We start from the raw sequence: 26,017 nt of genomic DNA, 5'->3' as shown, positions 1-26,017 counted from the left end.
TTATACATACACATATATATATTCTTTTTCATATTCTTTTACATTCTGGTTTATTACAGAATATTGAATATAGTTCCCTGTGCTATACAGTAGAACCTTGTTGTTTGTACCTGCTAATCCCAAACCCCTAATTTACCCCTCCCCCACCCCATTTCCCCTTTGGAAACCATAAGTTTGTTTTCTATATCTTTGTTTCTGTTTTGTAAAAAAGTTCATTTGTATTATATTTTAGATTCCACATATAAGTGAGATCATGTGGTATTTGTCTTTTTCTTTCTGACTTACTTCACTTAGTATGATAATTTCTAGGTCCATCCATGTTGCTGCAAATGGCATTATTTTATCCTTTTTTATTGCTGAGTAATATTCCACTGTATATATATACCACATCTTCTTTATCCATTCATCGGTCAATGGACATTTAGGTTGCTTCCATGTCTTGGCTATTGTAAATTATGCTGCTATGAACATTGAGGTGCATGTATCTTTTCGAATTACAGTTTTCTCTGGATATATGTTCAGGAGTGGGATTGCTGGATCATATGGCAACTCTATTTTTAGGTTTTTAAGGAACCTCCATACTGTTTTTCACAGTGGCTGCACCGATTTACATTCCTACCAACAATGCAGGAGGGTTCCCTTTTCTTCATACCCTCTCCAGCATTTATTATTTGTAGACTTTGTAATGATGGCCATTCTGACCAGTGTGAGGTGACACCTCATTGTAGTTTTGATTTGCATTTCTCTAATAATTAACGATTTTGAGCATCTTCTCGTGTGCCTGTTGGCCATCTGTATGTCTTTAGAGAAATGTCTATTTAGGTCTTCTGCCCATTTTTTGATTGGGTTGTTTGTTTGTTTGATATTAAGCTGTATGAGATGTTTGTGTATTTTGAAAATTAAGCCCTTGTCAGTCTTATCATTTGTAAATATTTTCTCCCACTCTCTAGGTTTTCTTTCCATTTTGTTTATGGTTTCCTTTGCTGTGCAAAAGCTTATACGTTTGATTAGGTTCCATTTGTTTATTTTTCCTTTTATTTCTATTGCCTTGGGAGACTGACCTAAGAAAACACTGCTATGATTTATGTTAGAGAATGTTTTGCCTATGTTCTAGGAGATTTATGGTGTCGTGTCTGTGTCATGTCATTTCTTTTTTCTTTAAACACTGTTGATTTTGTTGTTTATTGAAAGTTTAGTGGGTGGACCAGAGGACTCTCAAAGTGTGACTAAAGTAAGATTCCTTATAACCTTTTTTTTTTATACGTGGAAAGATTAGCCATTTTCATTAAAGCAATATAGAAATCCATAGGGGAGACAATACAAAATTATTGAATGAAATAATTTTTTTGCTCCTTTATTATGTTACTTATCTGTGCTTTTCTTGTCTCCTGTTGCAACTGATCTGAACTTCATTTTTTTAAAGAGTCAAACAGGTGCATTTTCTACTTTTTATTACATTAAAATTACTGTCATGAGTTAGTGCGTCTATGATAGCATGATAAATTCTGTTGGTGTTTGTACCAGTAAACTTAAAACTCAAGCTGTATGAATTATATTCCTTCTACAACTATATATCTACAACTATATGGGTGCACATCTGTAAGAAAATTTTATCAATGGGGCTGCTATGGACTGACTTGTGTCCTCGCAAAGTTCTTATGTTGCAACCTTAATCTCCAGTGAGACTGTATTTGGAATAAGGAAGCAATTAAAGTTAAATGAGGTTATGGGGTGGGGACTGGATCCAACAGAATTAGTGTCTTTGTAAGAGGAGACACCAGAGAGCTTGCTTTTTCTCTCTCTGCCATTGCCATGTGAGGACACAGTGAGAAGATGGCTGTTTGTAAACCAGGAGGAGAGATCTCACCAGAAATTAAATCTGCTAACATCTTGATCTTGCACTTACTAACCTCTAGCACTGTGAGAATAAATTTCTGTTGTTTAAGCCATTCAGTCTATTGTATTATGTTACGGCAGCCCTAGCTGGCTAATACAGATTTTGATAGTGAGAAGTGGAGATGCTGCTGTAACAAATACCAGGGATGTGGAAGCAGCTTTGGAACAGGGTAATGGGTAGAGTTTGGAGAAGTTTTGAGGTGCATGCTAGAAAAAAACTGGATTGCTGTGAAGGGACTGCTGGTAGGAATATGGATGTGAAAGGCATTCTGGTGAGGGTGCAGAAAGAAGAGAACTTCAGAGAAAGCCTCCATCTTTTTAGAGAATATGTAAATAATCATGAACAGAATGTTGGTAGCAATATGCATGGTAAAGATCATTCTGGTGAAATATCAGATGGAAATGAGGAACATATTGGAAACTGGAGGAAAGGTGATTCTTATATAGTGGCAAAGAACTTGGCTGAACTCTGCTGTAGTGTTTTGTGGAAGGTAGAACCTGCAACTGATGAAAGTGGATATTTAGCTGAGTAGATTTCTAAGAAAAGTGTTGAAAGAGGGGCTTGATTCCTCCTGCCTGCTTGTAGTAAAATGTGAGAGGAGAGAGGTGAATTGAAGAAACATGTGCTAACAAAAGGGAGCAGAAGTTAACGATTTGGAAAATTCTCAGCCTGTCTGTATTACAAAAAATGAGAAAGTATGTTCTAAAGAACAACAAGGTTGTAGCTGGACTATCCTAATGAAGAGGTCATAGGATTATGCAAACAGAAACACTGCCAGTTTGAGAAGGAGACAGAGAGGGGTACAGTGAAGGAAGGCTGTCAAACTTCTTGAATTATACAGGACAAGATTATAGAGCTATTTGGGTGTGAATGTGCACTATTCTTCAAAAAAAGGGAAAAATGATTCTGAAGACAATTTGGAAGTCATCAGGGCTACCACTCCCATCACAGGCCCAGGGGAGGCTTTCCTCTTCAGTTTCAGAAGACAAGGCCCTGGCAAAGCTGTATAGGTGGGGGGGCCCTTCCGAGTCAAAGGGGTGGGGCCACCCCAGTAAGCTGTAGAGGTGATGCTGTCACCCGGCAGGACTGGAAGGCAGGGCTTTGAGCCAAATAGGATTATTCTCAAGCCTTAAGATTTAACTGAATGTGATGTTCTAGGTTTTGAACTTACTTGGGACCTGTCATCCCTTCTTTCTCTATTTTTCTCTTTTAGTTTGGAGATGTCTATCCTATGCCTGTCCCACCATGGTATTTGGAAGCACGTAACTTGTCTGATTTCACAAGTTCATAGCTGGAGATGAATTTTGCCTCAGGATGAATAGTATCTCAAGTCTCTTTCATACCTGATTTAGATGATATTTGATAAGACTTTGGACTTTAGACTTCATAGAGTTAATGCAGGAATGAGTTAAGCCCTTTAGGGTTGTTGGGATAAAATGAACATATTTTGCATTTGACAGGGACATGGATTTTTGAGGGCCAGGGCTGAATGCTATGGACTGAATTTTGTCCTCCCAGATTCATATGTTGAAGTCCTAACCTCTAATGTGATTGTATTTGGAATTAAGAAGTAATTAAGGTGAAATGAGGTTTTAAAGGTGGGGCCCTGATTCAATTGGATTAGTGTCCTTATATGAGGAGACATGAGAGAGATCACTCTTTCTCTTTTGACACGTGAGGACACAGTAAGAAGGCGCTTTGCAAACCAGCACCAGGAAGAGAGCTCTCACTGGTAACCAAATCCCCAGCTACCTTGATCTCTGACTTCCTAGCCTCCAGAATTGTGAGAAATAAAATTTGCTGTTTAAGTCACCCAGTTTGTGGTGTTTGATTATAGCAGCCCTATCTGACTAATACAGGGGCCAAATAGATAAAATATTTACCTGTGAAGGTTGAAAACAAGGAAATCTATAATCTTGTTTATTCTAAGAGCCAATGCCAGTTTAAAAGGGATTATTATTATTTTTATTGTGGTAAAAAACACATAGTATTAAAATTACCAACTTAACCTTTTTTTTTTTGTGGTACGCGGGCCTCTCACTGTTGTGGCCTCTCCCATTGCGGAGCACAGGCTCCAGAGGCGCAGGCTCAGCGGCCATGGCTCATGGGCCCAGCCTCTCTGTAGCATGTGGGATCTTCCTGGACCGGGGCACGAACCCATGTCCCCTGCATCGGCAGGCGGACTCTCAACCACTGCACCACCAGGGAAGCCCAACTTAACCATTTTTAAGTGTACAGTTTAGCAGTGTTAAGTATGTTCACACTGCTGTGCAAAAAATCTCTATAATTTTTTCATATTGCAAAACTGAAACTCTATACCTATTAAACACTAATTTTTCCTCCCCCCCAAGCCCTTGAAAACCATCTTTCTATTTTCTGTTCCTATGATTTTGACTACTTTAGGTATTTCATAAGAGTGGAATCATACAACATTTGTCCTTTTGTGACTGTCTTATTTTTTTTAACATAATGTCCTCAAGATTTATCCACATTGTAGTATGTGACAGGATTTCTTTATCTTTAAAGGCTGCATAATATTCCATTACATGTGTACACCACATTTTCTTTATCCATTCATCTCTCAAAGGACATTTGGGTTGCTTCCACCTTTTGGCTATTGTGAATAATGCTGAATGCAAAGGGGATTATTTATCTCTTTATTCCATGAGATGATTTTGGAGAGTATGCTATTTCTAAGGGCAGTAGATTATTTTACGTTTTCATGTCAGTGATAATGATGTATAATAAATGCCTGTCAATACTATGATGACTAAATAATTGGAGGTGTGAAAGAGGACTTTAAAAACAAATATAGAGAAGAAACTGCAAAGATTGTATTTATTGGCATAATTGACATAAATCAATTATACATCAGTTCTTGTCATATAATTCATTTGAACTTTTGTAACTGTTGTCATAGACAAGCTCCCAATGTTTTTCTGTCAATGATAATATGATTACTATAATGTATAAAGTCATTTATACATTATAGTAATCATAGTTCTTTTCTGCTAGTTTTCTTTGGAGACATTAATTGGAAATGAAAGACTCAGTTATTTGCATTCTTTTGCTTCTCTCTCTGTCTCTCTCTCATCTTTGTTTTATCCTGTATTATACTCAAGTACATTTTTCTTATAGGGGTCCTTTTGACATGATGGAATACTCCAGACCCAGTCTTTTTTTTTTTTTTTCATCTTTATTGGAGTATAATTGCTTTACAATGTTGTGTTAGTTTCTGCTGCATAACAAAGTGAATCAGCTATATGTATACATATATCCCCATATCCCCTCCCTCTTGTGCCTCTCTCCCACCCTCCCTATCCCACCCCTCTAGCTGGTCACAAAGCACCGAGCAGATCTCTCTGTGCTATGTGGCTGCTTCCGACTAGCTATGTATACAGACCCAGTCTTTGCACCTCTTTTCCATCTTCACTTTCTCATCCAGTCCCATGGTTTTAAATATCATACATATGGTAATAACTTATATATCCTATTCCTGCCTCTCCCTTGAACTGATACCCCTGTATTAAATCTCTACCTCAGTTTCTGTAGCAACCTCCTAACTGGTGTCCTTGCTCCAAACTGTTGCCAGTTCAATCCTTTTTTAGTTTTTTTTTAAATAGACTTTATTTATTAAAGAAGTTTTAGGATCATAGCAAAATCGAGCGGAAGGTACAGAGATTTTCCATATATTTATTTTCCTGTTTGGAATCCCCCATATCATATATAGATTAAAAGCCACACTTCTCACCTACAAGGCTCTTCATGACCTGAACCCTGGCTACCTTTTCAACTTCCTTTCCTGTCATTTTTCCTTACTCTCGAGCTACTCCAGCCACATGACTAGCTATTTCTCAAACACACTAAGTCCATGCCTGTTCCTGGACTTTTTATTTGCTGTTTGTTTCGTGTGGACTGCTCATTTGCCAGAATTGTACATGGCCCCCTACCTCACTTATTCAGGTATCAGCTCATTTGTCACGTTGCTCATTTGTCATTCCTTGGCAATCTTCTCTAAAAGAGCAACCCCTGTCACTTTCTATCCTCTTCCCCTCACTACCTGACATTATATTATATGTTACTTTGTGTTTATCTGACTCCCCCAGTAGAATGTAAGCTACATGAGAGCAGAGACGTTTCCAGTTTGTTTTCAACTGAATCCTCAGTTGCCGAAAACAGTGCTTAGCACGTAGAAGGTTCTTTATACCAACTGGTTGAATGAATGAATATGGATAAATTTTGTGCTGTTGTTTGAATGTTGATTAGTTCCATGTTTTTATGCTCAACTGTTCTGTCTTCTGCTCTCCCTTTTTATTCTTATAACAAGTAGTTAGATTTTGCAGCAATGGGTTTTGGTTCATTGGAATATTTCTTTGTAATTTAACGGCATGCAATTTTGATATTCTTATAGTTATCTCTAATGACTTGCTATTTCATTCCCTCTTTCACTACCCATGATCAACACTTCCTACCTTTATATTTGTGGATTCCTTAACCCATCCAACACACTTCTTAGAATATTTTCTCACGTATCCAATGAGAATATAGGTGCTCTTATGTATGAATTCCCTCATGTTCTTTGTTCTTTTAAACCTCAAATTGTATTTACTCCTTATTTAAACTTTCTTCTTTTCCTCTTACAGCAGAGAAAGAGGGCTCCAAGCCTTTTTCGAAGTTTAAGCTTTCTTAATCCTTCTTTTAACTCTCTTTCTTGCCATCTCATCTCCACTGCTCTTTCCCTTGAGCTCAAATATGTTTACCAAACTTCTTTGTATCAACTCTTGTCTGTTTTCTTTTAAGCCACTGCCGTAGCTTACCTTCCTCATACTCATATTATTTTATCATAGGATATTGAATATAATTCCCTGTGCTGTACAGTAGGACCTTTTCGTTTATCCATTCTATATATACCAGTTTGCATCCGCTAATCCAAACTCTCAATCCAATCCTCTCCCACCTGCCTCCCCCTTGGCAACCACCAGTCTGTTCTTATGTCCCTGATTCTGTTTCTGTTTCATAGATAGGTTCATTTGTGTCATATTTTAGATTCCACATATAAGTGATATCATATGGTATTTGTCTTTCTCTTTCTGACTTACTTCACTTAGTGTGACATTTATACTGTTTTTTTATATCCACAACTTTTATCTCAAAATCAACTGTTATCTTCTAATTATCAACTTTAATCATTTCTTCTTCATCTTCATGTCATATGACCTTTCTTTGACATTTGACTTTTTTGATCCATCCTATATCTCACAATCCCATCTCATTTCATAACTTTCTTTAGCTTCATTGTTTCTCTTCACACATATTTGGCTATCATATGTAATTTATTTCACTGGTTCTTGTTTTTCATATTCAACAAAAAAATGGGTGCTACCTGAGGTTATATACTCAGATATTAGTGATAAAAACCCAACTCAGACCAGTCTAAGCAATAACAGATTGTGTAGATGTGGGCCTGACTACGGGCTCTAATATTGTCGTTAGAATCTCTCTATTCTGTATTCCTCCATTCTGTGGGCTCCACGTGGTGGCAAAGTTGACCACTGACAGCTCTAGCTTACAGTATTCTTATAGTTAACAATTATGGTGTAAGGAGAATGTCCCTTTTCTGATAACTTTTTATATATCTAAGATATGATACTTACTGGCCCAGCATGGATTCTGGGATTATCCCTGAATCAATCGCTACAGTCAAGGAAAGGAAGGACTGGAATTACTAGGCCTAGATCACAAACGCCTGTAAATTGGGATTTTTGTCATATGCCTGCCTGAAGCACATGGCGTAAGAATGGGAGAGAGAAATACTGAACATCTTCTCTTCCTATTCTTTACATTGTGTCCCTGTGCTATCATGTCCGCTGTTACAAATTCTGCTATCTTTATGCTGATACCTTGCAAATCTCATAATACAAATAAGCCTTTCCTGTAAAGCCATTGGAAAATTAAATGAAGCTGGAGTTACTGCTCTAAATGCAATGGCTGGTCCTGATGAAGAAAACTAAAGGCACAGCGTCCAAAGTGAATGCCACGTTCATGCCTGGTTTGTAAAGTATTGCTACCCGGATCTGGCAAATGAATTAAATAACTGAGTAGGTAGGTATTACTCAAATCTAGGTAGACTTGGAGGACTTCTTTCCAGTCTCATCAGGAAGCCCACCCAAGGCAGGTATGAAGCAGGATCTGACCCTGCAGCTGAGGGAAGACTGGCAGTAACCAGATGGGGCTTCAGGGCCCTACTCAAGCAGGTTGGTTTTCAGTATTACACCCTAGTGCTGAGGCAGACTAGCAAAGTATATAGATTCACTGGGAAGAGCATAGGATGGTGGCAAGCAGGAGTCTAATATGGATGGGACCGGTACAAGGCGGGGAGGGGAATTGGGAAAGCAGTGGCTTGGCATCTACACCCAGGTCTTATTCTTGTATAACAAGTATCAGGTGTGGTTGGAAATAAAACTTTGCTTTAAACCCAAAATATTGTGAATGCTCAAAGATAGGTTGTTTTTTTTTATTTGTTTGTTTGTTTGTTTTTGCGGTACGCGGGCCTCTCACTGCTGTGGCCTCTCCCGTTGCGGAGCACAGGCTCCGGACGCGCAGGCTCAGCGGCCATGGCCCTCGGGCCCAGCCGCTCCGCGGTATGTGGGATCCTCCTGGACCAGGGCACGAACCCGCGTTCCCTGCATCGGCCGGAGGACTTCCAACCACTGCGCCACCAGGGAAGCCCAAAGATAGGTTTTTGAGTACTTCTGTTCCTACCATTTGCATTTGTATTTTCCTCTTTGTAAATAATGAATTACAAATGAAACAACTAGGTTGAATGAACTAATCTCTATCTTCCCAACTATACAAGTATTGATATCTTCCCAACTATACAAGTCTATTATTCTAGGAGTATTCAAGAATATAATTAATAATTTAAGTAAAGGCAGAGATTTTGTCTGTTTTTTTCCCCATTAATTCATTAACCTAGAACAGTACCTTGCAAAAAATGATAAATATTTATTGAATTTGAAAGAATGTTGTACATGGAAAAATAAAATGTAGTCTACTTCTTTCACTCTGTATCTTGGAATTGAAGAATATTAAAAAAATTTTTTTTTTACAGTATGTGATGTGAAAGGGAGATGCTAACAATTTGACTGGAAACATGGAGAATTCATCACTATTATAAGAAAACTGTGGGGCTTCGCTGGTGGCGCAGTGGTTGAGAGTCCGCCTACCGATGCAGGGGACCGATGCAGGGGACTCTTCCCCGGTCTGGGAAGATCCCACATGCCGCGGAGCGGCTGGGCCGTGAGCCATGGCCGCTGAGCCTGCACGTCCGGAGCCTGTGCTCCGCAACAGAAGAGGCTACAATAGTGAGAGGCCCAAGTACAGCTTAAAAAAAAAAAAAAGAAAACTGTGATAGAGACAGGTCAATTCTTAATGTTGATTTTCAGACAGGTTTGCTTTCAATTTATTTGAATAGCTCTTGGACTTACCTTAACGGAAGAAAGGAGGTAGTTAGATTCATAAAACAAAATGTTTTTGTTTTAATATTTATTTTCAATTAGCTTTAATTCTAAAAAATAAGACCTTTATCCAGTACCATTCTGTGGAAGACTTTTACCATATGATGGCATAAAGTGAGAAATTTCCTCAGAATCATTAATTTAGGTAGGAAACTAAGAATTTCAAGTTGTCTTTTTCAGAGCTGAAATCATTATTCTTGGTATTGTCAAGCTGTAAGACCAAATTATATCACTAGGTGGCATGAGTTGCAAATTGAAAAGCTGTAGTGTTACCAGATATGAAGTATAATAGCTGATATTTACCTGCACCCTAGCTTATCTTTGTGTGTAGGTATATTAATCTTGGAAACTCTCACCAGGGAGAATATACATTTTGTTTGGATCTTCACTTACGAGCTACATATAATAAAATAGAAAACAGGCATTAAGCTCTTAGTTTAAGAACAATTAAAGAATACAAGAGCTATAGTTTTTATTAATCAAAGTCATTCACTACTGAGTTAAAAAATGAGGGGGCACCATAGGGTAAGTAAAGTTATCCCCAGGCAAAACTGCAGAGTGGTGGATTAATCCCTCTCTCTGTATCCTGTAGGACCAAAATAGATAGTTCTCTTTTTTCCCCATTCGCTTTTGGAAAGTCCCTTCTCCCAGCTGCTGCTCTTCTTGCTGTCCCAGCTGCTCTATGTTCACCACTGTGGGCACTCAGCAAACTCACTTTACTTGTACATTTATCAAAACATGCCTATTCTATGTCTCATCCTCTTAGAGTCAGAACTTTGAGTTCTTTCCATATATTTGCTAATCAAGAAACAAACCCATGCTCATGTATGAACGGGAATTAGGTTTTAATGGGAGAACTGGCTCAGCTTTGTTTCATTCTCCTCTCTTAGATAAAGTGTATTTTCATAGAGGTTCTAGTGGTCAAGATTTGAACGGGAAACAGAAGGCATACTCAAATGGGGTAAGTGGAGAGAACATCAAGTAGTGGTAGGGACCCACTCTGGGACTACTGACAGTGATAAAACTATTACTATTCCCTTTGCCATGGACTAGGGGCATCCCACAAGGAGCTGTGGACATAAATAAGACAGTCGCTGTAAACTCGAGGCTCCAGGCTGCTGCTGCTGGTGTGTGTAGGGGGAGGGCCAGGATTAAATATTCGGGTTTTTCTTTCCTTTCATAGTCTAGTTTCCTGATGTTGCTTCCCACTGGGGAGATCTTAACCAGAAGCCAGAAGTCAAGGGAGCCTGTGAATGTGGTACATAGAGGTCAACATCTCAGGTCGCAGAATGGGGCAGAGAAATTGGAAAGTGATTGTGGAGTGGCAAATGAAAGCATCCAGCACAGGGGACTTCTGAAAACAGTACTTCTTTTTCTAGACAGGGTCTCCAGGTTGGGAATTTCAACTAATCAGCTTGTTGGCAAATGGGGCCTTAATGTATTACTCAAGTTCCACAAATATACCTTTTTTTTAGTCGTGAACTATACTTGCTAAATGTCACATAGCTAATATCTATTTATTCATGATTGTCTTTGTACATCAACAAACAACTAGATAATTTATCAGGATATTTGATTCCCCAAAGAGATATTTTTGGAAGTGCTTTCTTCCACCTTCATTAGTGTTTCTTAGTATATCAAAGAACATAGTGCCATATACTCCCATCTTCTAAAAAATAGTCTTGAGAATACTAATACAAGCATGTATTTTGTACCACAAAGATTTTACAGTTCCAGTTTTTATACAATATGCCCCCAACTTTTTCTAAAGTAAGAAACCTTTAGACCAGAATATGTTTTATTTATATATGTATATATATATCAATACAGGCAATTTCTACTGTGCTAACTCAAGCTTGCTCAGGTGGCTGAGTTGTAGTTTGAGCCCCCTAATAGGTTAATTCTTTTTTCTCCCCATGCAAAATAGTCCTGGCACTTTTACAGTGAGGAAATAACATGGCCATGAGAGGGACTGAAGCAGGGAGGAATTTGCCTGGGACATCACCCAGGATTGATTTGGAAGATTCCATAAAGGATTGAGCCCAAACACAGTTCAATATTCTGCATACAACAGGCAGTTCTGCTCTGCTGGGTCTTAAATAAAAATAATTAAAACACAAAGTGAATTTTCTTGTTCTTTTTTCCCTCGCCCAGATTGCTTTTCTATGAGAAAAGATTAGAATGCCCCCAGAGAATCTGGTAGCAAAGATTTAGAAATGCTGTACCACCTCAGACTGCTAGTTTACTGAGGAGAAATTGTACAAATGATTAGGATTTTGGTCACCCTCTGACTTAGATCCTTAGATTCTCCTGGTACTTCGCTCCAGGTTGCTAAGCATCTGAGGTAAAACTAGGTCATCCTTGGCACTCTTATTCTTTTACTTTAAACATTCTCCAGGCAAATTTATGTGAGCCCATTGCCCCAGCTACCAAATATACACAGATGATCCTTAGCTAAAACATTCTCCTCAGATTCAAACACAACTGCTTTATAACCTACTTTCTAATCTCCTTTTCAGATAATGCCACTACAATCTACCTGTGAGTAATCCTGCATGCCACCTCCTTCCTTGCTTCTCAGTAAGTCACTAATTTCCCTTGACTTCTTCAGTACTGCTGGAATAGTCTTTCCTCTCTCTACTCTTTGCCACTGCCCGTAGGTCAGATCATTTCCCCACATGGGTCCTGTGCTCTGGTCATTCTGAATTACTTGCTGTTCTCCAGACTAGCCACTAATAGTCTCTCATGCCTTTGTGTTGGCCTCTCAATCTTATTTTATCTGCTTTCATTAATTAGCTCAATTCTTCTGTGATAAGTGTCAGTTCCTCTGTGATATGAGGCCATGACTGAATTAGTTTCTTTCTCTTGGTTCTTATAGTGCTCTGTACATATTTCCAATATGTTATAGCAACTACTATTGCACTATACTTGCTTATTTCTGTATATGTCTTCTCAAAATCCTGACACTCTTTGAGAGTTAGGACTTTGTCTTAATATCTAAGTATCTCTAATCATAATCAGCATTCAATAAATGTGAATTACTAAATAAATGATTATATGTGGTATAGAACCATCCCCTTGTCATGGAAATGAAACACTATATTCTATTGGTGAGATCTAGTCAAATGGCCTCACTTAACATAGGGGAGGGCTAGAAAATATAGTCCGACTGTAGTCCAACATTTGGTGAATAGCTGGCCTGTCTGCCATAGGAACAGTGTTATTGGGAGGATACATATTTGGAAATATTGGATGCTCCTTTATAATAAAAAAACTTATTATGTAGTGAATCTTGATTGTTCTTTTTACCTTAAGATCTCTCTTTGTCTGATATTAATATAGCCTTACTAGATTTCCTTTGAGTGATTTTTATCTGTAACATGTTCTTTATTATTAAAAAAACTATATCTTTATGTTGATCATATATATATGTCTTGTAAACAACATCTAGCTGAACAATTTTTGTAAACCTAACATGACAATCTTTGTTGGTAAACTTAAATATTTATATATGAATTTTATACTTAATGTAATTTATGACATATTTGGATTTAATTCTTCCATGTTATTTTATAGTTGTTTTTTTTTTGCGGTATGCGGGCCTCTCACTGTTGTGGCCTCTCCCGTCACGGAGCACAGGCTCCGGACGTGCAGGCCCAGCGGCCACGGCTCATGGGCCCAGCCGCTCCGCGGCATGTGGGATCTTCCCGGACCGGGGCATGAACCTGCGTCCCCTGCATCGGCAGGCGGACTCTCAACCACTGCACCACCCGGGAAGCCCTATTTTATAGTTTTTATTTGTCCCTTTTATATGATTCTTTTCTCTTTTCCTACCTTCTTTTGAATAGATCAAGATTTAAAAAATTCCACTTTCCTTTCAACCAGAGTATGTGCATCATTACTTTCCTAGCTGATGCCAAACTGTTTTCCAAAATGACTTTACCAATTATATTCCCACCAGCAGCACATGAGAATTTTCTTTGCTTCCATTCTCACCAGCACTTGATATTGTTCGGCTTCCTTTATTTTTGGTAATCTGGGAGGTATGCAATGGTATTTCAAGGTGCTTTAATTTGCATTTATCTGATGCTAGTGAGGCAGATTATCTTTTCATATATTTAGTGACCATTAAGATCCTTCTTTTCTAAAGTGCTTAATCTTTAGCCCATTTTTTCTATTAGGTAGTTTGTTTCTTTCACATAGATTAGTAGCAGTTCTTTATGTCTTCTTTATACTAGTCCTTTGTCAATTATATGTGTTGCAAATGTCGTTTTCCACTTTTTTGCTCATCTCCTCTTTCTGTGGTGTCTTTTAATGAAGAGTTTTTAGTGTTAATGTCATTAAATATATCATTCTTTTTTTTATAGTTAGTAATTTTTGTATCTTTAGATGTCTTTCCGTCTCCTGAAGTCTTGAGGATATTTTCCTATATTATCTTCTGAAAGCTTTCTAGTTTGTTTTCCTCATAGGTCTCTAACTTACTGTGAGGTGACATTAGTCTGTGGCAGGAGGCAGAGCTTTTTTAAATGAAGGTACCCAGTTACCAGTACCCAGACCCTTTATTTATAATTTGTAAAACACCTCTGTCATATGACCCATTTCCCTCAATTGGTAATAACCTCTCCCTCAATTTGTAATAATGCCTCTGTCATTTATATATGTGTGTAATTTTTGGATACTCTTTTCTGTTCTATTGATAATCTATTTATCTATACCTGCAGCATTACTAAACAGTCATATTTATCTAGCTATATAATAAAAGTTGTTGTCTTGTGGCAAATTTCTTTCTAATCCATCCAATGTAGCCTTAACATGTAAGGCTCTAGGTTCCAGGGGTCAGCACGTATCCTCAGGACCGAAATCATTTGAGTACTAGTTTATCACACTGTATTTCTGCTTACTTTTTGGATTTTTAGCTATGTATTTAAAAGAATCTTTAGTGCAAGTCATCTCGCATTGATGTTTCGTCTGGAAGGATTTCTCAGGATATCTTGTTCTCCATATTGCCAGAGGCCAAAGCCTCCTTCATTTGGCAAGGAGAAACAAAACCTGCTTTAAAGAGCATTTCCAGATTTTAAGAGGAAATATTGCTCAAAAATTTTTGTGTGAATATGAACAGGGAGAGGAGGATGGAAAAGAGAAGTTTAATTTTATGACTTATCCCCATCATCATGCAATCAGTTATTTTTAGGTCTCTATAGGCTCTATAAATTAAAATATTACATCTAGCATTAAATATTTTCATAGAAATATTTAGTAGCCTTAGTAGCCTACCGTGACTTTTTTTTTCTATAACAAATACTTAGTAAATTCTTCTTGGTTGACTGATGGTAGTATCTCAGAAAACAACTTAAAAAAAACATTTATATAATCCTTAGCATGTGCCAGACACTATTTTAAATGGTTTATAAATATTAGCTCATTTAATACTCATACAACTTGGTGAAGTAGGTAGTGTTATAACAAACGAATTAACTAAGATATGGAGTAATTAGTTAGGTTGCCTCACATCAACAGCTGGCAAGTGGTGGAGCAGGGATTTGAATCCAGACAGTCTGGCTCCAGAGTCAGCACTTTTAACCACAATACTATGCAAAATTCAGCTCATGTTTCTATGGAGTTTGTTGTCTCTCACAGGTGATAGAAGTTTTAATGATAAAACATGATAGTAAACTCTGAAGAGAGAAATAAAAAATCATCTAAAGTTATTTCACTACCTATATTTGACATGATTTACAATAATTTGGCAGTGAGATGTCAAATGCAAGCATGATTTGGAAGTGGACCATAGCATATTTTATTTTTTAAATAAATGTGTTTATTTATTTATTTATTTATTGGCTGCGTTGGGTCTTTGTTGCTGTGCGTGGGCTTTCTCTAGTTGCGGCGAGTGGGGGCTACTCTTCGTTGTGATGAGCGGGCTTCTCATTCCCGTGGCTTCTCTTGTTGCAGAGCATGGACTCTAGGTGTGTGGGCTTCAGTAGTTGTGGCACATGGGCTCAGTAGTTATGGCTCACGGGCTCTAGAGCACAGGCTCAGTAGTTGTGGCACGGGCTTAGTTGCTCCGTGGCATGTGGGATCTTCCCGGACCAGGGCTTGAACCCGTGTCCCCTGCATTGGTAGGTGGATTCTTAACCACTGGCATCAGGGAAGCCCCACATTATATTTTACTCATCAACATTTTTGAGTACCAATTATGTGGCAAGCATTTTGCTACATCCTGGGGTTAAAAATATGAATAAGATATGCCCTACCTCTTTCAATTCTCACTTCTAGAATCTAGCAGCAATTTCTCCAGAATGGCAGAAATGGGTTTCAGTGAACAGAAGTACATCTCTGTAGGAACTTTCTTAGATAAGTACAGTTTGGGGTGGGAAGTGTAAGAGAAAAAGGTAAATATATATAAAAGAAACAAATAAATAAAAAGAAGCAAGCAAGAAGATGGATTGATGACCACTGACGGACTTGTTCCTATTTTACCTATACTAGTGGCCTATTTCTAGGTTTCTGAGACAGTACCCAAGGATTTTTTTCCTCTGCTTTGAACATTACAGATAAGATATGGATGTGCTAGGTAATTTTGAGCATGTTAGTTTCCTTCCATCTTAGTGAGGAAGGAAAAAGATGACACATCTCAGAGTTCACTAATTGTCATTTTTCCTGGAATGTGAAACAGGGAAAGCAAAATTGCAAAGTGTTATAAGGTACTAAGGCAAAAGATTATCTGCAATGTGATTGTGGCTGCTAAGACTTCTCATTCCAGTTGAGTAATCAACTTGTATGTGACCTTGAACAATTTGTGCTTGGGGATTTTCACTACCTAATTCTCAGAACTGTAAAATAAAAGCAACACCAAAATGGAATTCAATCAAAGTATCAAAACCCAAAGTTGATAATTAAGTACAGTTTCTCTGAGTTTTTAAGTTATTGTTTAGTTGCAAATTTTGTATTTTTATACTGCTTTGTGAACACTTTCAAGTCATGTAAATACTTGCAGAAAAATCCACACAATATATTCTTTATATAGAGCTAGCTCTACTAGTCCATGATTGGTAATATAGTTTCTTGGGTTCCTCTTCAAGCAGGGCATAGTTCTATATTACTCTTTCCATTGTTTCCTTTCTCCTGGCTCCCTTCCCCTTTGTGACAAATACCATGTAGAAGACCATTTACGTGGTATTCTGGTGAGATAAAGCATTTATGTAAATTGATTTAATTAGAACATAATTACTTTATTGATTTTTGTACTAAAGAAAATGTTTTTATCATTGCGTTTGTTACATGTCATATTAGAAACCATGTAGAAAACTAGAAAAATGAAGAATTAGGCCAAGGCTTTCAAAGAAATATATATTAAAATAGCAATTCTTTAGGGGATATTAGTAAGAAGATTTATAGGTGAGATGAAACAAAAAGAGATCAGTAGCATCTTAATAATCAGGACAGTGAATGGAACTCAGGTACACATCATTATAAAAGCCTTTTAAAGGGCTGGGAAGCTATCCCACTTGGAGCTTTGTGCTTGATTCCGAACCTTATATGATAGGTATAGTAACGAAACATCAATAAAGACCGCCATGATGATAAAGGATCTTTAGGTCATATGTCCTTGTGGAGACCAAAAAAATGAGATGAGTGTTCATTTTTGAGAAGGAAATGAAAGGTGAACATGACTAATGCAGATAAAGTTTCATGTGTAGGGCTTCCCTGGTGGCGCAGTGGTTGAGAGTCCACCTGCCGATGCAGGGGATACGGGTTCGTGCCCCGGTCTGGGAAGATCCCACATGCCGCGGAGTGGCTAGGCCTGTGAGCCATGGCCACTGAGCCTGCGCATCCGGAGCCTGTGCTCCGCAACTGGAGAGGCCACAACAGTGAGAGGCCCGTGTACCGCAAAAAAAAAAGTTTCGTGTATAAAAAAGGTATATAAAAGGAAACTCTTCAAGGATATAATAGTTCAAAAGCAAAAGGGCATGAAATAGAGTACAAGGGACTGATGTTTGAAGAATGTTATTAAGACAGTGCAGTTCATATGTGGAAATAATGGCCAAAAGACCATGGAGTTTACCATTTAGGGAGAAGGAACTTATTAGATAGGTAATATCATGAAACAAATTGGAGGGTGTTGCAAGTATGACCTGGATGTTCTTTCATGAAGAATTTTTATTTTTTTAACCTCTTTACTGGAGTATAATTGTTTTACAATGGTGTATTGGTTTCTGCTTTATAACAAAGGGAATCAGCTATACATATACATATATCCCCATATCTCCTCCCTCTTGTGTCTCCCTCCCACACTCCCTATCCCACCCCTCTAAGTGGTACAAAGCACCGAGCTGATCTCCCTGTACTATGCAGCTGTTTCCCACTAGCTATCTATTTTATATTTGTTAGTATATTTAAGTCCATGCCACTCTCTCACTTCGTCCCAGCTTACCCTTTCTTCTCCCCGTGTCTTCAAGTCCATTCTCTATGTCTGCATCTTTATTCCTGTTCTGCCCCTAGGTTCTTCAGAACCATTTTTTTTTTTAGATTCCATATATATGTGTTACCATATGGTATTTGTTTTTCTCTTTCTGACTTACTTCACTCCATATGACAGACTCTAGGTCCATCCACCTCACTACAAATAACTCAATTTCATTTCCTTTTATGGCTGAGTAATATTCCATTGTATACATGTGCCACATCTTCTTTATCCATTCACCTGTTGATGGACACTTAGGTTGCTTCCATGTCCTGGGTATTGTAAATAGAGCTTCAGTGAACATTGTGGTACATGACTCTTTTTGAATTATGGTTTTCTCAGGGTGTATGCCCAGTAGTGGGATTGTTGGGTCATATGGTAGTTCTATTTGTAGTTTTTTAAGGAACCTCCATACTGTTCTCCATAGTGGCTGTATCAATTTACATTCCCACCAACAGTGCAAGAGGGTACCCTTTTCTCCACACCCTCTCCAGCATTTATTGTTTGTAGATGTTTTGATGATGGCCATTCTGACTGGTGTGAGGTGATACCTCGTAGTTTTGATTTGCATTTCTCTAATGATTAGTGATGTTGAGCATCCTTTCATGTGTTTGTTGGCAATCTGTATTTCTTCTTTGGAGCAATGTCTATTTAGGTCTTCTGCCCATTTTTGGATTGGGTTGTTTGATTTTTTGATATTGAGCTGCATGTAAATTTTGGAGATTAATCCTTTGTCGGTTGCTTCATTTGCAACTATTTTCTCCCATTCTGAGGCTTGTCTTTTCATTTTGCTTATGGCTTCCTTTGCTGTGCAAAAGCTTTTAAGTTTCATTAGGTCCCATTTGTTTATTTTTGTTTTTATTTCCATTTCTCTAGGAGGTGGGTCAAAAAGGATCTTGCTGTGATTTATGTCATAGAGTGTTCTGCCTATATTTTCCTCTAAGAGCTTGATAGTGTCTGGCCTTCCATTTAGGTCTTTAATCCATTTTGAGTTTATTTTTGTGTATGGTGTTAGGGAGTGTTCTAATTTCATTCTTTTCCATGTAGCTGTCCAGTTTTCCCAGCACCACTTATTGAAGAGGCTGTCTTTTGTCCATTGTATATTCTTGCCTCCTTTATCAAAACTAAGGTGACCATATGTGCGTGGGTTTAACTCTGGGCTTTCTATCCTGTTCCATTGATCTATATTTCTCTTTATGTGACAGTGTCAGACTGTCTTGATTACTGTAGCTTTGTAGTATAGTCTGAAGTCTGGGAGCCTGATCTCTGTTTTTCTTTCTCAAGATTGCATTGGCTACTCGGGGTCTTTTGTGTTTCCATACAAATTGTGAAATTTTTTGTTCTAGTTCTGTGAAAAATGCCATTGGTAGTATGATAGGGATTGCATTGAATCTGTATATTGCTTTCAGTAGTGTAGTCATTTTCACAGTGTTGATTCTGCCAATCCAAGAACATGGTATATCTCTCCATCTGTTTGTATCATCTTTAATTTCTTTCATCAATGTCATAGTTTTCTGCATACAGGTCTTTTGTCTCCTTAGGTAGGTTTATTCCTAGGTATTTTATTCTTTTTGTTGCAATGGTAAATGCGAGTGTTTCCTTAATTTCACTTTCAGATTTTTCATCATTAGTGTATAGGAATGTAAGAGATTTCTGTGCGTTCATTTTGTATCCTGCAACTTTACCAAATTCATTGATTAGCTCTAGTAGTTTTCTGGTGGCATCTTTAGGATTCTCTAAGTAGAGTATCATGTCATCTGCAAACAGTGACAGCTTTACTTCTTCTTTTCCGATTTGGATTCCTTTTATTTCTTTCTCTTCTATGATTGCTGTGGCTAAGACTTCCAAACTATGTTGAATAATAATGGTGAGAGTGGGCAATCTTGTCTTGTTCCTCATCTTAGTGGAAATGCTTTCAGTTTTTCACCCTTGAGAACGATGTTGGCTGTGTGTTTGTCATATATGGACTTTATTATGTTGAGGTAAGTTCCCTCTATGCCTACTTTCTGGAGGGTTTTTATCATTAATGGGTGTTGAATTTTGTCGAAAGCTTTTTCTGCATCTATTGAGATGATCATATGGTTTTTATCCTTCAATTTTTTAATATGGTGTATCACATTGATTGATTTACATATATTGAAGAATCCTTGCATTCCTGGGATAAACCCCACTTGATCATGTGTATGATCCTTATTTTTGGTTTTTTTTTTGCGGTACGCGGGCCTTTGACTGTTGTGGCCTCTCCTGTTGCGGAGCACAGGCTCTGGACGCGCAGGCTCAGCGGCCATGGCTCACGGGTCCAGCCGCTCCGCGGCATGTGGGATCTTCCCGGACCGGGGCACGAACCTGCGCCCCCCCTGCATCGGCAGGCGGACTCTCAACCACTGCGCCACCAGGGAAGCCGTATGATCCTTTTAATGTGCTGTTGGATTCTGTTTGCTAGTATCTTGTTGAGGATTTTTGCATCTATGTTCATCAGTGATATTGCCCTGTAGTTTTCTTTCTTTGTGACATCTTTGTCTGGTTTTGATATCAGGGTGATGGTGGCCTTGTAGAATGAGTTTGGGAGTGTTCCTCCCTCTGATGTATTTTGGAAGAGTTTGAGAAGGATAGGTGGTAGCTCTTCTCTAAATGTTTGGTAGAATTCACCTGTGAAGCCAACTGGTCCTGGGGTTTTGTTTGTTGGAAGATTTTTAATCACAGTCTCAATTTCAGTGCTTGTGATTGGTCTGTTTATATTTTCTATTTCTTCCTGCTTCAGTCTCGGAAGGTTGTGCTTGTCTAAGAATTTGTCCATTTCTTCCAGGTTGTCCATTTTATTGGCATATAGTTGTTTGTAGTAATCTGTCTTGATACTTTGTATTTCTGCAGTGTCAGTTGTTACTCCTCCCTTTTCATTACTAATTATATTGATTTGAGTCTTCTCCCTTTTTTTCGTGATGAGTCTGGCTAATGGTTTATCAATTTTGTTTATCTTCTCAAAGAACCAGCTTTTAGTTTTATTGATCTTTGCTATTGTTTCCTTCATTTCTTTTTCATTTATTTCTGAACTGATTTTTACGGTTTCTTTCCTTCTGGCTAACTTTAGGGGTTTTTTTGTTCTTCTTTCTCTAATTGCTTTAGGTGTAAGGTTAGGTTGTTTATTTGAGATATTTCTTGTTTCTTGAGGTAGGATTGTATTGCTATAAACTTCCCTCTTAGACTGCTTTTGCTGAATCCCATAGGTTTTGGGTCGTCATGTTTTCATTGTCATTTCTTTGTAGGTATTTTTTGATTTTCTCTTTGATTTCTTCAGTGATCTTTTGGTTATTAAGTAGTTTATTGTTTACCCTCCATGTGTTTGTATCTTTTACAGATTTTTTCCTGTAGTTGATATCCAGTCTCATAGCATTGTGGTCGGAAAAGATACATGATACGATTTCAGTTTTCTTAAATTTACCAAGACTTGATTTGTGACCCAAGATATGATCTGTCCTGGAGAATGTTCCATGAGCACTTGAGAAGAAAGTGTATTCTGTTGTTTTCACGTAGAATGTCCTATAAATATCAATTAAGTACATCTTGTTTAATGTATCTTTTAAAGGTTGTGTTTCCTTATTTACTTTCATTTTGGATGATATGTTCATTGATGAAAGTGGGGTGTTAACGTCCCCTACTGTGATTGTGTTACTGTTGATTTCCCCTTTTATGGCTGTTAGCATTTGCCTTATGTTTTGAGGTGCTCCTATGTTGGTTGCATAAATATTTACAATTGTTATATCTTCTTCTGGATTGATCCTTTGATCATTATATAGTGTCCTCCTTTGTCTCTTGTAGTAGTCTTTATTTTAAAGTCTATTTTGTCTGATATGAGAATTGCTACTCCAGCTTTCTTTTGATTTCCATTTGCATGGAATATCTTTTTCCATCCCCTCACTTTCAGTCTGTATGTGTTCCTAGGTCTGAAGCTCGTCTCTTGTAGATAGCATATACAGGTCTTGTTTTTATATCCATTCAGCCAGTCTATGTCTTTTGGTGGGAGCATTAAATCCATTTACACTTAAGGTAATTATCAATATGTATGTTCCTATTACCATTTTCTTAATTGTTTTGGGTTTGTTATTGTAGGTCTTTTCCTCCTCTTGTGTTTCCTGCATAGAGAAGTTCCTTTAGCATTTGTTGTAAAGCTGGTGTGGTGGTGCTGAATTCTCTTAGCTTTTGCTTGTCTGTAAAGATTTTAATTTCTCCATCGAATCTGAATGAGATCCTTGCGAGGTAGAGTAATCTTCATTGTAGGTTTTTCCCTTTCATCACTTTAAATATGTCCTGCTACTCCCTTCTGGCTCTCAGAGTTTCTCCTGAAAGATCAGCTGTTAACCTTATGGAAATTCCCTTGTATGTTATTTGTTGTTTTTCCCTTGCTGCTTTTAATATTTTTTCTTTGAATTTAATTTTTGCTAGTTTGATTAATATGTGTCTTGATGTGTTTCTCCTTGGATTTATCCTGTATGGAATCTCTGTGCTTCCTGGACTTGATTGACTATTTCCTTTCCCATATTAGGGAAGTTTTCAACTATAATCTCTTCAAATATTTTTTCAGTCCCTTTCTTTTTCTCTTCTTCTTCTGGGACCCCTATAATTTGAATGTTGGTGCCTTTAATGTTGTCCCAGAGATTTCTAAGACAGTACTCAATTCTTTTCATTCTTTTTTCTTTATTCTGCTCTGCAGTAGTTATTTCCACTATTTTATCTTCCAGGTCACTTATCTGTTCTTCTGCCTTAGTTATTCTGCTATTGATTCTTTCTAGAGAATTTTTAATTTCATTTATTGTGTTTTTCATCATTGTTTGTTTGCTCTTTAGTTCTTCTAGGTCCTTGTTAAATGTTTCTTATAGTTTCTCCATTCTATTTCCATGATTTTGGATCATCTTTACTATCATTACTCTGAATTCTTTTTCAGGTAGATTGCCTATTTCCTCTTCATTTGTTTGGTCTGGTGGGTTTTTACCTTGCTCCTTCATCTTCTGTGTGTTTCTCTGTCTTCTCATTTTGCTTAACTTACTGTGCTTGAGGTCTCCTTTTCGTAGGATGCCGGTTCGTAGCTCCCGTTGGTTTTGGTGTTTGCCCCCAGTGGCTAAGGTTGATTCAGTGTGTTGTGTAGGCTTCCTGGTGGAGGGGACTAGTGCCTTTGTTCTGGTGGATGAGGCTGGATCTTGCCTTTGTGGTGGGCTGGACCATGTCCAGTGGTGTGTTTTGTGGTGTCTGTGACCTTATTATGATTTTAGGCAGCCTCTCTGCTAATGGGTGGGGTTGTGTTCCAGTGTTGCTAGTTGTTTGGCATAGGGTGTCCAGCACTGTAGCTTCCTGGTTGTTGAGTAGAGCTGGGTCTTAGTGTTGAGATGGAGATCTCTGGGAGAGCTTTCGCCATTTGATATTACTTGGTGCCGCGAGGTCTCTGGTGGACCAATGTCCTGAACTTGACTCTCTCACCTCAGAGGCACAGGCCTGACACCCCACTGGAGCACCAAGACCCTGTCCAGGTACTGGGGAGTTTCTTGCCTTTTGGGAAATCTGAGGTCTTTGGCCAGCATTCAGTAGGTGTTTTGTAGGAGTTGTTCCACATGTAGATGTATTTCTGATGTATTTGTGGGGAGGAAGGTGATCTCCACGTCTTACTCCTCCGCCATCTTGAAGGTCTCTCAGAATTTTTATTTTGTATTTTGGAGTATAGCTTATAGTTTGCTCAGAGGTAAAAGATCATGTCTATTGGGCAGCAGGTAGTATGTTACGTGCTGCATTTAATTCAATGCAATCAATTATTGTAATGTGAAATTACATTTTAAAGTTTTTATTTACAAGCACATTTATATGCTGGTATAAAAAGAAACCTGTCAGTGGAGAAAGCTTTAGCTTACTAACAATATAATTATAGGAAGACATACATAAGGGCTACTCAGGTAGATATGGGAGGAGACCGAGGTCAGTTTTTCCAATTCAGTAATACTGGATGTACATGAATCTTATCTTTTCCTGAGTTAATCCAGCTTAAGGGTATAAATGTACTTATGTTCATTACAGTAAATTGTGCTTTTTTTCTGGATATTTTACTATTTAGTATTCCATTGTTTACATAACCCCTCATATCTCTTCTATACATATCGAGGGTATATAGGTACATCAACAGGGGGTGTCTCCTGTGACCTCACAATTATTTCAATTATTTGTTTTAAGCAGTGCTACTTATGTAAGGTATTTAGCTAGTTGTTTCTGGTGCCCATGGCCTCCTACGCGGTACTGCCACTGGGCACCACCACCAGGTGCCACTGCTGCCCTGGGATGTCCTAAGGCAGCACCGTGCTATGTGAGACCTCAGTGAAATATAGGGCCCTCATCCACACTCAGCTTCCCCCTGCCAAAGTAAGAGGGTGTCTCTTTTCCATGTTGGGTTTGTTTCGTCATGTGGATGTCAAACTGGTGCTGCCTTGGTCTAGGTGCCTTACAAGTTTTAGTGAAAAGATTACACATTAATGTAAACATAACTGGGACTGAGTCAATGGGTCAGGGCAGATGACTTATGGTACACACTTTGCTTTCTCTTTGTTGGTGACTAAGGTTTTCTTATTGGACCAAATCATTTATGTTTTTTGAACATATTCCTACCCCCGGTGCTTGCTTCTCAGTCCTGAATGTAAATGGATTTCTATATTTCTCTCCTTCACCCATTTCCCCGTCTGTCAGAACCTTTAGTAATGCCTGCAGCCTAGAAATGAACCATTTAGGTAAGAGCTGGGAGATGGGGTTGAATGAGGAATCTTCAAAACAAAAAACAAACACACAAGAAACAATAAGGAGGAGAAGAGGTAGAGAAGTAGATGGAGAAGGAGAAAAGGGTAAAAAAGAAAAAAAATAAGAAGGTGAAGATACTCCATTTTTCCATACTTGGTCTTTCATTAATACTCTGACTCTGATGTTCCTTAGTTTAATATTCAACATTTCCCTTCTATTGATATTAAAATCTGATATTTCTTGTCAGATAGGATAAGTTAGATCCCACCAAAATCTTTACATTTTACACTTTAGAGAGTAGATGCAATTTCATGGTTCAAACGAAATTCAGTTTTAAGCATTGGCTACCTTACCAGCATCTAGCTTGATTCTCTTTTTATTTCTGAGAGAATGCCAGAAGTGTACCCCTTTGGTTACTGAAGAGAAATTCTCTTTACAGCTCTTTCCAATTCTCATTACCCCCTGCTTTATGCCAGAATATTTTCGTTGGTGGCTGGCTGCATCTTTTTAATTTTCCATGGCATAAAATATTTTTTCCTTGGAATGTAAGTCACCGTTTCAACCCAGTCAGACAGATCCTTTTCACAGATGTTTCAGTGACATCAATAAAGCTGTGAGCCATGGAAGACTGGCAGGGCATGCCATGTGGACTTTGATTCTTTTGATCTCTGGAAGGTAGGGCTGCACAACCTTGCAGGCAAGGTGACGCAAGCCTCCAATACTGGGACACAGGCAATTTCTAAGGCCAGAATAGCTTTCTGTTCTCAAAGAGTAGAAGCATGTCCCGTTCATTTGCTGATGACTTTAGCTGCAGAGTCAACATTGACTGTAAACAGCAAAATTAAGAGGGTGATGGCAGGTTTCTATGGCGTTAGTAAAACCTGTTGGAGAATTTAAGGTAGTCCGGTTTTAAAATTGAGATAATTATAATTCACATGCAGTTGTAGTAAATAATACAGAGTGATCTCTTGCACATTTTGCCTATTTTCCCCCAGTGGAAAACTATAGTGGAATAACAACCAGGACATTGACATGGATACAATTTGACAATCTTAGATTTCCCCAGTTTTCTTATACTTGCACACAGCATGCTCTTGAATGAATGCGTGCATATTAAGTCCTATGTAGTTTTATCATCTGGTATCCACCACCACAGTCAAGACACTGAACAGTTCCAGCACCATAAACATCCCTCGTGTTGTCCTTTTATTACCACATCCACCTCCCTCCTGCCCCCATGACCCCTTAACCACTAATCTCTTCCTTATTTCTATATTTTGTCATTTAAATAATGTTATACAAATGGAATCATACACTAGGTAGCCTTTAAAAGAAATAGACTTTATTTTTTAGAACAGTTTTAGGTTCACAGCA

General features: G+C 38.1%; 1 long non-coding RNA gene across 1 annotated transcript; it reads left to right on the top strand.

The window, feature by feature from the left end:
- The first annotated feature begins 1,035 nt into the window (after positions 1-1,035).
- On the top strand, positions 1,036-18,862 carry LOC113614391 (uncharacterized). Its single transcript, XR_003430607.1, has 3 exons — positions 1,036-1,135; positions 17,806-17,814; positions 18,852-18,862. It is a non-coding gene; the product is annotated as an uncharacterized LOC113614391 (long non-coding RNA).
- Positions 18,863-26,017: the final 7,155 nt, after the last annotated feature.

This window comes from Aethalodelphis obliquidens, unplaced genomic scaffold (genome assembly GCF_003676395.1).
Source record: "Aethalodelphis obliquidens isolate GAN/ISIS:26980383/991018 unplaced genomic scaffold, ASM367639v1 scaffold95, whole genome shotgun sequence".
Taxonomy (NCBI): Eukaryota; Metazoa; Chordata; class Mammalia; order Artiodactyla; family Delphinidae; genus Aethalodelphis; species Aethalodelphis obliquidens.
The sequence above is the reverse complement of the archived record's forward strand: the minus strand, read 5'-3'. Positions and strand labels throughout refer to the sequence as shown.